The sequence below is a fragment of the Mustelus asterias genome, unplaced genomic scaffold (assembly GCF_964213995.1).
Source record: "Mustelus asterias unplaced genomic scaffold, sMusAst1.hap1.1 HAP1_SCAFFOLD_1666, whole genome shotgun sequence".
NCBI lineage: Eukaryota > Metazoa > Chordata > Chondrichthyes > Carcharhiniformes > Triakidae > Mustelus > Mustelus asterias.
The window spans coordinates 8,911-24,707 of record NW_027591611.1 but is presented as its reverse complement, the minus strand read 5'-3'; the positions used below and the strand labels follow the sequence as shown (position 1 = coordinate 24,707).

General features: G+C 44.8%; 1 long non-coding RNA gene across 2 annotated transcripts in view; it reads left to right on the top strand.

The window, feature by feature from the left end:
- LOC144488564 (uncharacterized) overlaps positions 1-14,288 on the top strand; it is a 39,187-nt gene extending 24,899 nt beyond the window's left edge. The window contains exons 1-3 of one of the 2 annotated variants that reach the window (XR_013496622.1): positions 6,901-7,097; positions 7,391-7,614; positions 14,073-14,288. This is a non-coding gene — a long non-coding RNA (uncharacterized LOC144488564). Of the gene's footprint in view, positions 1-6,900; positions 7,098-7,390; positions 7,615-14,072 lie in introns of those variants that run through there. The other variant, XR_013496623.1, reaches the window with a different exon arrangement.
- The last annotated feature ends 1,509 nt before the right edge of the window (positions 14,289-15,797 follow it).

Genomic DNA, 15,797 nt, shown 5'->3' with positions numbered 1-15,797 from the left:
TCGTGTGCGATGGAAAGGGAAAAAGAAACGAAACTGGTGAAATCCCCATCTGAATTTTGTGGGTTTCATTAGAAGAAAACAGAAATGACAAGGTTCTTGAGACGAGATCGCACAGTCCGGTGACAATAGGGTAGCGGGGAGATTCCGCACACTTCATTTCAGCTTCAATCAGTTTAGCGCTTAATCCCACAGAGGCTAAGAAATGAAATCCAGTCTCTTTAATGAATAAAGGTTTTTTTTTTGTCCCTCTGCTTCTCACAAACACTTGCTGGAAAGCCATCGCCTCTGCTGCCTGGCAGATACCTGTCATTTTTCACTCCAAGTTCAAAAAAAAAAGAATTAAAAAACCTCAACCGTTTTACTGTAAAAAAATCACAGCCTACAGAAAGTCTCACTCGCTGCCCTTTGAGAGAGAAAACAAAGGCTGAGTTAGCTGAAATGACACAGGCCAAAGTCTCCAGCTTCTGGGAACAGGAAGGAAGATGCCACGCTTGTCTTGATAGCTGCTTCCTCTCCACTTTACTGGTTTTTTGTAATTACCTCACCACTCCCACCCGCTGCACAATTGCAGAATCTTTTCCAGCTACACCCAACTTATTTGTTTTACTCCCTGAGTCACTCCAAGCAGAAGGAATGGCCTGCTGTGATTCCTGTTTCTGTTTTAAACGAAATAAAGTTCCTCACACCAGAGTTCAACATTAATGTTGCATTGACAGACATTTACAAAATGGCCTTTTTAAGTTAAAGTTTATTTATTAGTGCCACAAGCAGGCTTGCATTAACACTGCACTGAAGTTATTGTGAAATTCCCCTAGTCACCACACTCCGGCGCCTGTTCGGGTACACTGAGGGAGAATTTAGCATGGCCAATGCACCCTAACCAGCATGTCTTTCAGACTGTGGGGGGAAACCGGAGCACCCGGAGGAAACCCACGCAGACACGGGGAGAACATGCAAACTCCACACAGACAGTGACCCAAGCCGGAATTGAACTTGGATTGCTGGCGCTGTGAAGCAGCAGTGCTAACCACTGTGCCACCCGACTACTTGCTGTTTAATTACTTGTTATTAGCCAAGAGTGACACGGACAAGTGCTAACATACTACTCCTTTTCTTTTCATACCACATACTACTTTTTTTCCCCCACGAAGGACATGCATTTGTATGGCACCTTTCCCCACCTGAGGCCAGCGAATTACTGTTGGAAGCGTAGACCCTGTTGTCGTGTAGGAAACAATTTGCACAGAGCACAGTCCCACAAAGAGGATTAAGACAAGGGCTAGGTCGTTGGTTTGAGATCATGGTGACTGTGTCTTTGGTTGCCTAGGCCCCCAGCATGGAAGACACTCCCTAGCCCTCTCCCTCTTTAAGACATTGCTTAGAACCTCTGTCTTTGATCAAGATTGGGATCATCTAACCTAATGGGCTGGATTTTAACTCTGGGATTGGGATTGGGAGGTCCCCCCATGTCAGATGAACTTCCGGGTCCCGATCTCACATCACATTGGCGTCTGATGCACAATAAGATTTTTGACGAGCTGATTAACTAAATGCCAGAGTGAGTACTCGCCATCTATTGAAGCACAGAGCGAGATCAGCAGCAAGAGACAGGGTGCCTCAAGAAGGAGATGCCCTGTGAAGACTTTGAACAAGCTGAAATTAAAAGTGGCCATGGCTGCCTGATTGTCACCATGGAGACGGAGCCCCTCCATGAGGCAGCCGGTAGCCATCTCTCAATGGTTGCCATGGGGATTGCTGGTCCTTGTTTGGGCCTCGGCAGGGGGTGACCGCATTCCAGCTGACGATGACTGGCACATTGGCTCTTGCTGGGAAAGCAGAATGCTACAGGTACTGGGAATACTCAGCAGGTCAGGCAGCATCTGTGGAGAGAGAAAGACTTAACGGACAGAATTTTCCATGTCTGTCCGGCCCAATACTGAAGATACCTGCCCGAGGTCAACAGGCATTTATTAAATGGTCCGTCAAATTTTTGGTCCCGCTTGCGACCGTACCCAAGCGGAGAACTTACCCAATGTCTCAGGTTAATGACTTTGTATCAGAATGGTTACATTAGAGATGGGAAATAGTTAAATATTGAGCAAGAGCTGGATGGGACAAGGAGAAAGGAAGGCCTTGACAGAACAGTTACTCTTATAGAGCCAAGGAAACAGTGATGGGTCAGGAAAGAATAGATCTGCCCAAGGCAAGTGTAATGCTGTCTGAAAGCAAAGGAAAGAATAAAAACATGGAAAGAAAAGGAAACAAAAAACGGTGGGGGTGGGAGGGGGGGGGGGGGGTGGGGGAGAGGGGACATCGTTCACAGTCTACATTGAACTCAATGTTGAGTTAAGGGGCGAGATTTTACGGGCTCGCTTGGGCGAGACTGGAAAGTCCCACCCGAGGTCAACGGAGATTTCCGTTGTCAGACTCTTGCCCGCTCCGATTCAATGGCGGCATGGTAGCACAGTGGTTAGCACTGCTGCTTCACAGCTCCAGGGTCCCAGGTTCGATTCCCGGCTCGGGTCACTGTCTGTGTGGAGTTTGCACATTCTCCTCGTATCTGCGTGGGTTTCCTCCGGGTGCTCCGGTTTCCTCCCACAGTCCAAAGATGTGCGGGTTAGGTTGATTGGCCAGGTTAAAAATTGCCCCTTAGAGTCCTGAGATGTGTAGATTAGCAGGTAAAATATGTGGGGGTAGGGCCTGGGTGGGATTATGGTCGGTGCAGACGCGATGGGCCGAATGGCCTCCTTCTGCACTGTAGTGATTCTATGATGAGTAGTAATCATGGCGGGTGAAGTGGTAGAGTTCCGGCCAAGGTCTTGAATGATGTCCCGTTGGCTACCTGGGACTGGAAAGCAGGTAGCCACCCCACACCAGCCCACCCGCTTCCCCCTCACCCAAAGCAGCTTTTGGGCAGGAACATTCTGGCAAATTGCCATGCCAGCTGCCAGCGTGAAATTTAAAAATAGGGCCCAATATCCCTTTACTTGGTTTGTTCACATAGTTTCGTTTCATATTGCTCCGATGAAGCACCTCGAGATATTTCATAGCAATAGAATATTAGTTGCTGATGAGAAATATTGGCCAGGGAGAAACCGCCCACCCCCCTGATCCCCCCAACTCTTATTAGAAAGATCACGTGGTGTTATTTCAATGCCCAGCTCAGGGAGCAGAAGCAGAAAGACAGTGCAGCACCTCCCTCAGCGCTGCACTGGAGACACTCACAACTCCGGGGCAAGACTCAAACCCACAACTTTCCAACTCAAGAGGCAGGGTTGCCACTCACCGAGCCCAGGCAGCCACCCGCAGACAACAATAAAACAACACGCAAAGATTTTACAGTCTGTTCTTGCCTCATGGTTGAAAGCAAAAGTTTTCAAACACAGAAGAAGCTGGTAAAAAAATACACAGTTTAACTTCTAGTAAATGAAAGCAGCAGTATGAGTCATCTGTGCATGCGCCTGTCTCAAATAGTCTTGTTATTAATCACTGCCCTATTTGAAAATCTCCCTGTCATTCAACATCTGCAGCTTTAGAAGACAGCATAAACAAGACTCAAACTTGAACGCTTGTAATGACACACACACAGTGCACGACACGCACAGTGCACGACACACAGTGCACGACACACAGTGCACGACACACAGTGCACGACACACAGTGCACGACACACAGTGCACGACACACAGTGCACGACACACAGTGCACGACACACAGTGCACGACACACAGTGCACGACACACAGTGCACGACACACAGTGCACGACACACAGTGCACGACACACAGTGCACGACACACAGTGCACGACACACAGTGCACGACACACAGTGCACGACACACAGTGCACGACACACACAGTGCACGACACACACAGTGCACACACACACAGTGCACACACACACAGTGCACAACACACACAGTGCACAACACACACAGTGCACAACACACACAGTGCACAACACACACAGTGCACAACACACAGTGCACACACACACAGTGCACAACACACAGTGCACAACACACAGTGCACAACACACAGTGCACAACACACAGTGCACAACACACAGTGCACAACACGGTAGCACAGTGGTTAGCACTGCTGCTTCACAGCTCCAGGGAGCTGCGTTCGATTCCCGGCTTGGGTCACTGTCTATGTGGAATTTGCACATTCTCCTCGTGTCTGCGTGGGTTTCCTCCGGGTGCTCCGGTTTCCTCCCACAGTCCAAAGATGTGCGGGTTAGGTTGATTGGCCATGATAAAAATTGCCCCTTAGTGTCCTGAGATGCGTAGGTTAGAGGGATTAGTGGGTGAATATGTAGGGATATGGGGGTAGGGCCTGGGTGGGTTTGTGGTCGGTGCAGACTTGATGGGCCGAATGGCCTCTTTCTGTACTGTAGGCTATGTTTCTAACACACAGACAGACAGTGCACAAATCATGCACAACACGCACATCAATTTACCGTAAGAAATTCAAGGTGCAACAGTGAATAGCAGAAGACAACTATCTGATTTGTCAAACAGATACAGAGATGTTGATATCCACTGGTTTACTGAACAAATGACAACGGAGTTACTCCCTGGCCATCACATATAGGACCGCGGAGAACTGAACACAAGGAAGAATTGAACACTTTGAGCCAATCATCTCAGCAGACAATCCAAACAGACATTTCTGACCATCTTAATTCAGATCTCATGTGCCTTTTGTCACTCGTGAATCAACCACCAAAAAAAAACCATCCAATTCACACCTATAAAATTAAACTGCTAAAAGGGACTGGAAGTGGCAAATGAAAAATCTACACTACTCTTCCCCCCAAACAGTCAAGGCAATTGAAAATGTCAATGCTGAGATTGACAGGCATTTGTTAGGCAATGGTATTAAGGGCTACAGAATCAAAGTGAGAAAATGAAGTCAAGATATAGATCAGCTGTGGTAGGATTAAATAGTGGAGCAGACTCGAGGGGCCGAATGGCCTTCACTCCTATTGCTATGTAAACCTGGATCATGTTCTTCCCCTGTCTTCCATTTTTAATCCACGGCCACTACTTTCTATATTCAATTATCAGATTGGGAGTGGCAAACAATCACCAGATGTCAAAACAGGAAAATGAGTTCCTTTGTAGGATTTCTCCAGTTGCTCCATCGTCCAGATGAGACATTAAACGGAGGCTCCTTCTGCCCCCTCAGATCCACATTAACGATCCCACATCAGGATTCTGAAGAGGAGCAGACACGTTATCACTTGTTCAAACCAATGTTTAACCTTCAACCAATGTCATTAAAACAAGACATGATTGGCTTGTAACTTCCTGGTGCCTCAGTGCTGGATTTGAGGGGTACCCCAGAGATATCCTGGAATTCCTTTTGGAAGTTTGCAGGGAGGAGTTTAACCGGCAATTGTCCAGAAACGGTAACATCCCCTGGAGAATTCCCCTGGGAACCATCCCACCGAGTGATTTAAATTGCTAACTTTGGATGGTTCTGCCAGTGTTACACTCAGAGTTAAAAGAAATAAAAGCACTCCTGACTTCAGCGGATCTATTTTAAACACCCAGATCGAGCCACGTATGGGACACACACCACACTCCTGAACCCCCAGGAACTCCCCCACCTCCTCATAGGGGTGGCGACTAGGGGATTTTCACAGTAACTTCATTGCAGTGTTAGTGTAAGCCTACTTGTGATACTAAATAATAAATAAACTTATTTAAATGCAAGTTCTTTACTTTCGATGTTGCTAACAAATGACCTCACTGGGTTTTGGAAGTTTTGTGCCTCTGTTTGTTGCCGTCTATTCCCTCAGAGAGACTGATTTCAGCAAAAGCTAAAGGCAATTAGAAACACATACATAATGTGCAACATGTTGTTGGCATGACATCATCTCCTCCCACCAATAGTCAGAGTCGTTGGTGTTTGAAGAAGCAACAGTGAATCACAGCCAAGTCTTGTCGAAATAAGTGCAAGAACCCTCCCTAAGTAAATCAGGACAGGAGCTGCTAACTCAGGGGCAGACCCTTTCCAATTCAGGGTCTGATTCCATACCGGTGAATCTGGTTATGAAACTGGCATTCTGAAAAGCATAAAGTAATCTGGATGATGAAAATTGTTGGCAGCGTCTGCAGTTACGAAATGCTTTGTACCAGTTTGATGCATCCCATTTACACATTAACTCAGCGTTGGAATGTAAATTTTGTTTCCCTGGGATGCGGATTCTTACAGTTCATAAAGGATCTGTCACTCTTAGCAGCAGTGTCCGGGAGTAAAGACTGGGTCTAAGTTCACTAGAAAACCTTTTTAAGCAGACAACAAACACACAAGTTTCAAAAGACATTCAGTCTTCAAGAAAATTAAACTTCCGCACTGTAGTGATTCTGTAGGGGCGGCACAGTGACACAGTGGTTAGCACTGCTGCCTCACAGCGCCAGGGTCCCGGGTTCGATTTTCCAGCTTGAGTCACTGTCTGTGTGGAGTTTGCACATTCTCCCCGTGTCTGCGTGGGTTTCCTCCGGGTGCTCTGGTTTCCTCCCACACTCAAAGATGTGCGGGTTAGGTGGGTTGACCATGCTAAATTAATTGCCCCTTGGTGTCAGGAGGAGTCGCAGGGTAAATATGTGGGGTTAGAAGAATAGGGCCTGGGTGGGATTGTGGTCGGTGCAGACGCGATGGGCCGAATGGCTTCCTTCTGCACTGTAGGGATTCTATGATTCTATGCTCTGTTCCAACCAAGGGAAGCAAAACTGGGTCTATGCACAAACGTCATTGCAGTGTTAATGTAAGCCTACTTGTGACACTAATAAATAAACTTGCTTTTTCCATGTAGAGCCCAGTTTTCATCTTCAGTCATCAGCTACAAAGACCCAGGTTGAGTGTGTCAGTGGCACAAAAAAATAAAGAACTAGACGTCTGGTCGGAACTTCCCAATGTCAGAAACATCAAAATATGTTTTGATATTAAGGTGGATGGAATGTCTAGCAATAGCCAAAGCATGCTTTAATATGCCCAGACATCTTTAACAAAAGAAGGACTTGGCTGCAAGACATCCATTCAGTTGGAGTTCTACACATCGGTTACATCATTTCTTTCTGGGAGAAGGTAAACAACGTTGATGCCATTTCAGTTCTTTTAACCCCCTCCAGTCTCTGGATAAACTGGTGCTCGTTGCAGTTTTGTGAGAGCTTCAGTCCATGTTATTGTCCAATTAAATCATTTACCAACAGCAATGTTTAAACGAACCAATTTTCCACCTTTATGAGGGAGGCTGGTCAAACAACGGCCTCTGAACCAGCAGTCATTAATGCCAAGGGCACGTTCGTTAATCAGCTAGTGATTTTTTTGTGTTGTGTATTGAATGAACTCCATTAACGCTTAATCATTTTAAACCGCAGGTGCCAGACCATTCATTTGAGCTAACGGGTTAGCAGGAAGGCTTCAATGAGAAACACTGCTGGGAACACTTCCCTCCTTTAACATCGCAAGATACAGATGATGTGCCAAAGCTCATAATGCAAACGGGCTAAAGCAGGCAGTGGTGACTGGATCACACCAGATTGGGCATTATGAAAGCATTACTAACTAGAGAAGGAAGGAAGGACCGAGGGGGAAAAACAGGGTAAGTTTAAACCTTCGCCACTTAGCTGTGAATCTGGGAGGAAATTCCCACTCTTTCCTCTTTGTCACCTGACTTTCACTCCCTTGATTTCAAAAGTAGGTGACTTAGGACCTTCAGCTTTCCTCTTTCCCAGGAGATTACTAAGCTATGGGGAGGAGTGTGAGGTAAGTAGGAAGAGTTTAGTCATGAAACTCCATCCACTTTGACATAGAACTAGCTGGAATGAATTATAGAATAGAATCACTACAGTACAGGAGGCGGCCATTATGCTCCTCAAGCCTGCACCGACCACAATCCTACCCAGACCCTATCCCCGTAACCCCATGTATTTACTCTGCTAGTGCCCTGACACTAAGGGGCAATTTAGCCTGGCCAACCAATCTAACCCGCACAGCTTTGGACTGTGGAGGAAACCAGAGCACCCGGAGGAAACCCGCGCAGACACGGGGAGGACGTGCAAACTTCACACAGACTGGAATTGTCCCTGGCGCTGTGAGGCCAGAGACCTCCTGGCCTTTTCCTTACCATCAACTTTGTATGTTCTGTAAATAAGTGGGATGGATTCCACCATGTGTAGGCCACTGCCAGATTACCACATTGGTGCTGAAGGTGAAAAGGGGCACCACAGTTTTGAGGGTCTGGGAAAATGCAAGCTAAAACAGATTGTGATGCAATGAGCCTTAATCTCTACGTTGTGATGATGGAAGGTAAATGGAGAATATTGAAAGTTTCTTTTATACTGACATTGTTTACACTATCAAATAAGATTCTTCACAGCCAACAGTGATATTTTTTCTAAGTACAAGTCCACATTACTGCAGCAGGAACAAAACAAAGCCAGATTTAACAGTGGAAACAGAGTTGCTGTCTGAACATCAGTCTCCTACAATCCAACGGAAACAAATGCCAGTTGGAATGCATCTTTGCAGCTTAACAGAGGAGAAACATTCTCTAGGCTACTCAAAAAGAAGTATTGGTAAAGGAGAGAGAGAGAGAGGGAGAGAGGCAGAGACAAATCAGATACTAAGTTGTTTCTATATACAGCGTATATAAAAAGTCAAAGCTATTTAACTATTTACACAGTACTAGCTCTCTTCAACTCAAGAAAGCCTCAGTACTATGGCTGAACTTTCCAGGTTATCTTGGTATTACAACAGTTGCATTTTTGCTGGAGTAAATTACCGTGACCTTCAATCTAGAATGTGATAAGGCTTCAGACATGGCAATGCTAATATGAATCTGCTGCCCAAGCTTCATTCCGAAACGGCAGTATTTCGGAAGGCTTTTATTCACTGAGGGACATTCAAACACTGACATCCATAAAGCATTAACAGAAAGGACTGCCACGTACAATAATAATTCTCTTGATTACATGATAACAGTACCTTTCTTTTTTTTTGCTTTGCTTTAAAAAGTAGTCGCTATTGTAGTATATTCCTCATAATCCCAAGTCTTGTTTGCATGAATTGTTCAGTAGTTTGGATGAAGCATCAGAAAGTTAGTGCAAAGGGCAGCACAGTGGTTAGCACTGCTGCCTCACGGCGCCAAGGATCCAGGTTCGATTCCTGGCTTGGGTCACTGTGTGGAGTTTGCACATTCTCCCTGTGTCTGCGTGGGTTTCCTCCCACAGTCCGAAAGACGTGCTGGTTAGGTGCATTGACCTGAACAGGTGCCAGAGTGTGGCGACTAGGGGAATTTCACACTAACTTCATTGCAGTGTTAATGTAAGCCTTACTTGTGACTAATAAATAAACTTTAACTTTATTTTAAAAGATGGAGTGAATCAAATCATTTGAACTGAGCATTACTGAATAAAGAATCAAGTAGATTTTGTACATTCCTCCCTTCAGCAAGCTCAGCGCAATGCCCAATGTTTCCAAAAGGATTTTATCTGGGATTATAGTGGGAAAGTGAGCTAAAGTTTAGTCCATTCCCTCCCCCCCAGGAACTGAACTCCTCACTTTATAAGATTGAGCGTATTTCTTAAATTTAGTCAGTAACATTGCTGGGGATTTTTCAATCTGTCTTATGACATGAGCATTGTAAACAAATAGATGTCATTGCAACCACAGGAAGTAACCTAATTTGATAAAATAGAATAGACGTAACAGGAGACGTTAAAAGAATTTTTGTTGTGGTAAGCTTCAATTTTTGTTCTTCCTCAAGCTAACAAGATTTGGACAAGTCAGCAAATGTCGCCGAGATGGGGCAGAGCACAAAGTCAGTATCTGCCAACTCAGAACCTGAAGTTACCACAGACCTCAGTGTAGCACTTTCATCTTGAGTCAGAGGGTTGTGGGTTCAAGTCCCACTCCAGGGGTCTGAGCATATCATTCAGGCTGGCACTCCAGTGAGGTACTGAGGGAGTGCAGCATTGGTCTGAGATGCTGTGTGGATGTGGTGTTAAACAGGAGGTCCCGGGTGTCCTCTCATTGGATCTATAGGATCCCCACAGCACTTAAAAGATTGATCATGGTCACGCTGTGGTTTGTGGGATCTTACTGTGCGCAGATTGGCTGCCAACACGACATTACACAGTGAGGAGACTTAAAAACTTCAAAAATGTGATGCATTTTAGGACATCCTAAAACGTGCTACACTAATACAAATTCAACTGTTATGTTACTTGTTAGGTATAATATTTGCTGCTGTGCACACATGCAGGACATGTAAAAGCAGATTTACCTAATAAATGTATCTAGTGAAGCTGATACTGTATCATAGAATACCTATAGTGCAGAAGGAGGCCATTCAGCCCATCAAATCTGCAGCGACTCTCCAACAGAGTATTCCACCCAGGCTCTATCCCCATAGCCCCATGTATTTACCCCACTAATCCCCCTAACCTACACGTCTTTGGACACCAAGAGGCAATTTAGCATGATCAATCAATCTACCTCGCACATCTTTGGAGCACGAGAGGAAACCGGAGCATCCAGAAGAAACCCACACAGACACGGGGAGAATGTACAAACTCCACACATTCAGTGACTCAAGACGGAATTGAACCAGGGTTCCTGGCGCTGTGGGACAGCAGTGCTAACCACTGTGCCACCATGTCCCCTGTGCAATGCCATTAGTCAGTCTTCACAAATTTGATTGCTGAACCTGGAATATGGTTCATAAATGAGGACTTTGACTTACAACATCTCAGATGGGAAGCCCAAAGTACTGAATTACCCTACAAGTGCTGTAGAAAAGTGGACTACTGCCTCTACAAGCATAGCCCCTAAATGGGTTGGATATTAGGAAGTGTACCTTCAATCTAAAGGGGGGGGATTCCTTGTGGGGAAGTCCCAAACCTCAGTGATACTAGTTAGAGAGAGAGAGAGATGACAGTCAGACCTACATTTATATCTAATAACTTTCACAACTTCAGAACATCCCAAAACATCAGTGTGGTAGTCACTGTTGCAATTTTGGAAGAAATTTGTTTAAAGTATATTTATTAATGTCACAAGTAGGCTTACATTAACACTTCAATGGAGTTATTATGAAAATCCCCTGGTCGCCACACTCCGGCGTCTGTTCGGGTATGACCAAGGGAAAATTTAGCCTGGCAATTCGTTTTTCGGACTGTGGGAGGAAACCGGAGCACCCGGAGGAAACCCACGCAGACACGGGGAGAATGTGCAGACCCCGCACAGACAGTGACCCAAGCTGGCAATCGAACCCAGGTCCCTGGCGCTGCGAGGCAGCAGTGCTAACCACTGTGCCACCGTGCACACATCTCCTTTGGCCATTGCCAAATGGCTGGAAAATAACTATCGTACTGCTAACTTAGGGATATTGGCCACGAAATGGGCAGGACTCGCCAGCTCATTGTCAAATAGTGCTGAGTTTTTTTTTAAACGTGCACCCAAGAGGTCTCATCCTGGTCATTGCAATTGTTTCTACAGTGAAATGACTGCTCAGGATGCTAAAAGCAGCAACGCGACACAGCTTATACCTCAGGTTAGCAAATTATATATTGTTTTAAACTGAAAACTGAATAGGCAGATAAGTATTTTCCAATTAAATCCAACAATCCCCCCACCACGACTGGATGGACATTACAGGGAGGGAAAGACAATGAGTCGAGTGTGAAACAAGGCATTTAAAAATGGGCTGGTTACTGAAGGCTGCTGGATCGGGAGACAAAGACACTTTTATTGCAGCCACTACATCACAGAGAAGTGAAGCAGAGAAAACAATAACAGCGTTCAGCTTTGCTTCAGTTTACAAAGAGAGGCCAGTTTGTGCAAGGCTGGCTTCAAGACACAAGACCAGTTTTTGTCACACACAAACACACACAAAACCTGAATCTCTGCCAGAGCCAGCTAAGTATATAAAATTGAGAACCGCTAAATAAAACAATATTTTCATTTCCTCTCTTTAAGGAGCACCTGCTCCACTGAAACTAACCTCTTTCTGAAAGTATCTATGAAAGGCAGACGCTAATGAATCTCACCGACCCACCAAGCCATATTTATTGCAAAAAAAACAATTTGCTGGCAGGATTATGGATCTGCTTCTGTTGTCCTGATTTGGGGTTGGATCTAACTGGCAAACCGGCTCTCTCTCTCTCTAAGTATACGTGTAATCAAATAAAAATGTGGATACTGTTCAAATAATCATCTGAATCAGTGCTACTAGAAATGTGTGATTTCAAGACAAAATTAGATATAGCTCTTGGGACTAAAGGGATATGGGGGGAGGGGGGATGGAAATTCAGGATATTGAATTAAGATCATCCATGATCGTAATGAATGGTGAAGCAGGCTCGATGGGCCGAATGGCCTATTCCTGCTTCTAGTTTCTCGGTTTCTATGTCAAACAGTAAAAGCTAATTTGAAGATGGGCTCAGCATTGAGTGCCTGGTCTTTCTGAGGAAGAGTCCATGTGTAGAGATAGAGTTCCTCAGGTGAAACAGACATGGTCACATTTATCATAATTTGATCACTTTACATTCTGCTATGTTTACTAAAACTTCACATTACATCCCATTCTCTTCATTCACCAATAAAGTTGAAAGAAAATAAGCTGGCTGCAGAACAAAATGCCAAGAAGACATTAGGAGAGTGAATCCCTCATGGAATGGACTACCTTATATTAAGTTGATCTTTCTCTACACCCTAGCTATGACTGTAACACTACATTCTGCACTCTCCCTAGAATCCCTACAGTGCAGAAGGAGGCCATTCAGCCCATCGAGTCTGCACCGACCACAATCCCACCCAGGCCCTATTCCCCTAACCCCACATATTTACCCTGCTAATCCCCCTGACACTAGGATCAATTTAGCGAGACCAGTCAACCTAATCCACACATCTTCTCTATGAAGAGTATGCTTTGTCTGTATAGCGCGCAAGAAACTGTACTTTTTGCTGTATATATGTGACAATAATAAATCAAAATCTTTGGACTGTGGAGGAAACCGGAGCACCCAGAGAAAACCCACAGACATGGGGAGAATGTGCAAACTCCACACAGACAGAGACCCAAGCTGAAATTGAACGCTGTGAGGTAGCAGTGTTAACCACTGTGCCACCATCTCCTTTCCTTCACCCCATGTACTCTATGAACGGTATGTTTTTCTGTATAGCGTGCAAGAAACAATACTTTTCACTGTATCCCAACACATGACAATAATAAATCAAATCAAAATCTCAATAGGTCCAATGCAAGATGTTGCCACTCAGCTAAGCAGCGGTCAGTTTAGTGTCACTTAAGAAGAGGTTTTGAATAGTTCTAAAGCAATTATGGCTCCAACACATTATCCTGCCAGCAACAAACAAAGTATGAAGTACAGAGGTCACAGTAAAGTCCCAGATAGTATGAAAAAGGACAAAAGTAGTTTCCACAAAGGCTTCAGATGGCAGAATGGGAGTTAAAAGTTAACGGAATGCTTGAAATTCCACAAGCTTGCTTCGCTAATTTTTCTCCCCCAGATTTGCCAAACCATTCACCTAATTAACCCAGGAATCAATGCAAATCTCATTGATGGGGGGAGGCCCAAGGCAGCGACACAAATTTGTCTTAATTGTTTTTCATGCAAATTTGCCAAATTGTTACAAGCCTTGGTAGATCAGCTTCTGTCAACTCCACACCTCCTTCCTAACAAAAGCCATTGATCAGAGCTGGCTGATATTTCCCACACTTCAATCCCAGCGCTGAAAAACCCCCATTTACATTTCAAAATGAGCAAAAAAGCCAGCTCCCGCCGCACACTGCAACTGCATAAATGATCTGAACAATGATCTTGTGCATGTGCCAAGCATGTCGTAACTTAAGTCACTTGAATGAAAACAGATATACGTTACAGTGTTAAAACGCTGCAGTGCTTGAAGCTTAATATCATCTAAATGAATTGGTCTTTGTTCTGGATTGATTTCCACGTTGGAGGAGAGAATGGAGTATAAATTCCTTGCATGTACTTCAACCCGATTCACTAGTAACTGGATTGTACCTTCTTACAGACCGAGTATGGAGACAAATTACTCACAATCCTCAAATTCAGAGGCATTACTTTGGAGATAATTGGATCCTCCGATTTTCCAGTTTCAAGTTAACAACCTCGAGCCAACATGAGCGATCGGGATCGGAATACAGCAACTCCAACTAAAATGCCCTGTGCCGTTTGCATTGTGTTCAATATTTATAACGATTCTAAGGAGCTGCGTGCTTTCTAATTAAAGGTGGTGTAACAACAGCAACTGCCCAATCCTCTTTTCTGATTGTTTATTTCTACACAATGTACTCTTGCAGCAGCCTGCGGGGACAGGACAGAAGTAGGTCAGCACAGTCTGTAATCTGCACGAAAAGATCCCATTAGACAACCTTCTGGGGGGAGGCAGAAACTGACAGCGTAAATGACACATAACAAACAGCCGGAAGTTTTCCTCTGCACATTTTTGCTTTCCGTTATTTATTTATCCTGGTACTACCCATCCTCTCATCCACCTCATGTACATCGCCGTCCTCTCCTCTTTACTGACAGGGGTTTAGCCCTAAATATCACCCATGGCTTTGTTTGGCTACGTTTTAAATTCACTCCCATTTGAACAGAGCGTCTTGCTGAATGCCTCCCAGTGTCAGCTCAGCCCCTTGCTCCTTCCTTATTGTCTGGTGGAATTGCTCGAATTCTCCTCGCTGCCCAGTTCCAAACCTTGAACGATTTATGGGCAGATGTGATACTTGTTAGCCTAACAGAAGGGCACGGATAGCACAAATCCTTCAGGACTTGCAGTTCCTTCATCAGGTGGAAAGGCCACACAGCTGTTCACTGCAACTCGGAGAGGCGTTTCTGACTTCCTTCGGCTAAAGCTTCAAACATCCCCACTGCAGGCATTTCAATGCAGGGTGGGTAAGGGTATTTTACTGCAGGCATTTCAATGGCGGGGGGAGGGAGGGAAGGGTATTGAATTTCTCTTCCTCACATTGCAGAATAAGGTCAGCAGACACAATGAAGATGCCCAGATCTGGGGCTCTGATTCATGCTGCCTCAAAGATGATGGGGTTCATTGTTGATGGGCGCCTAAAGCTCCGCCTCTCCACATGGCAGGCAATTTACTATTCCCCCCCTCTGGAAGAAAAAAACAAGAGGATGTGATGTCTTTGTTCAATTTAATTTGTAAAATTGGACTTTGACAATGGGAGAGAATCTGGCAGAGAGGGTCAGAGCGAGGGACTTGTAAATTCTGGAAGCAAAACTGGTTGGGATTTGAGGGATGCGCCCGCTTTATCTTCTCAACAGTTGAACTCCGAACCACAAATCAGTCAGTTCCACCCATCTGGGGCTTTACACGAGCTCGCTTGTAACCTGCTTGCAAATTGTTTCAAATAAATTGACCTTTAAAAGATTTAGCAGATTATCCGCATCCTTGACATCTGATCTCTTTGTACCAATTTCCAACTTGGATGGAGGGTTTTTTTTGCAGAATGTAATTCAAAACTTATGCCTTTGAGGATTTCTTCACTTTAAAAAAAATCAAGGTCGTTTTTCTTTATTTGGTTGCTTCCCCCCACCCCAAAAAAGAATGGCCTCACGGAGAGGGTTCCACGGTTTGGGTTCAGTGATATGTTAAATGCTTTAACATTTTTCACTTTAGCAATGAGTTTCGATTTGAATTTGGAAATCCAGTCATTAAAACGAGCAAGAAAGTCTCCTACACGAAAAAAAACATTGCAGTGCGTGTATCACA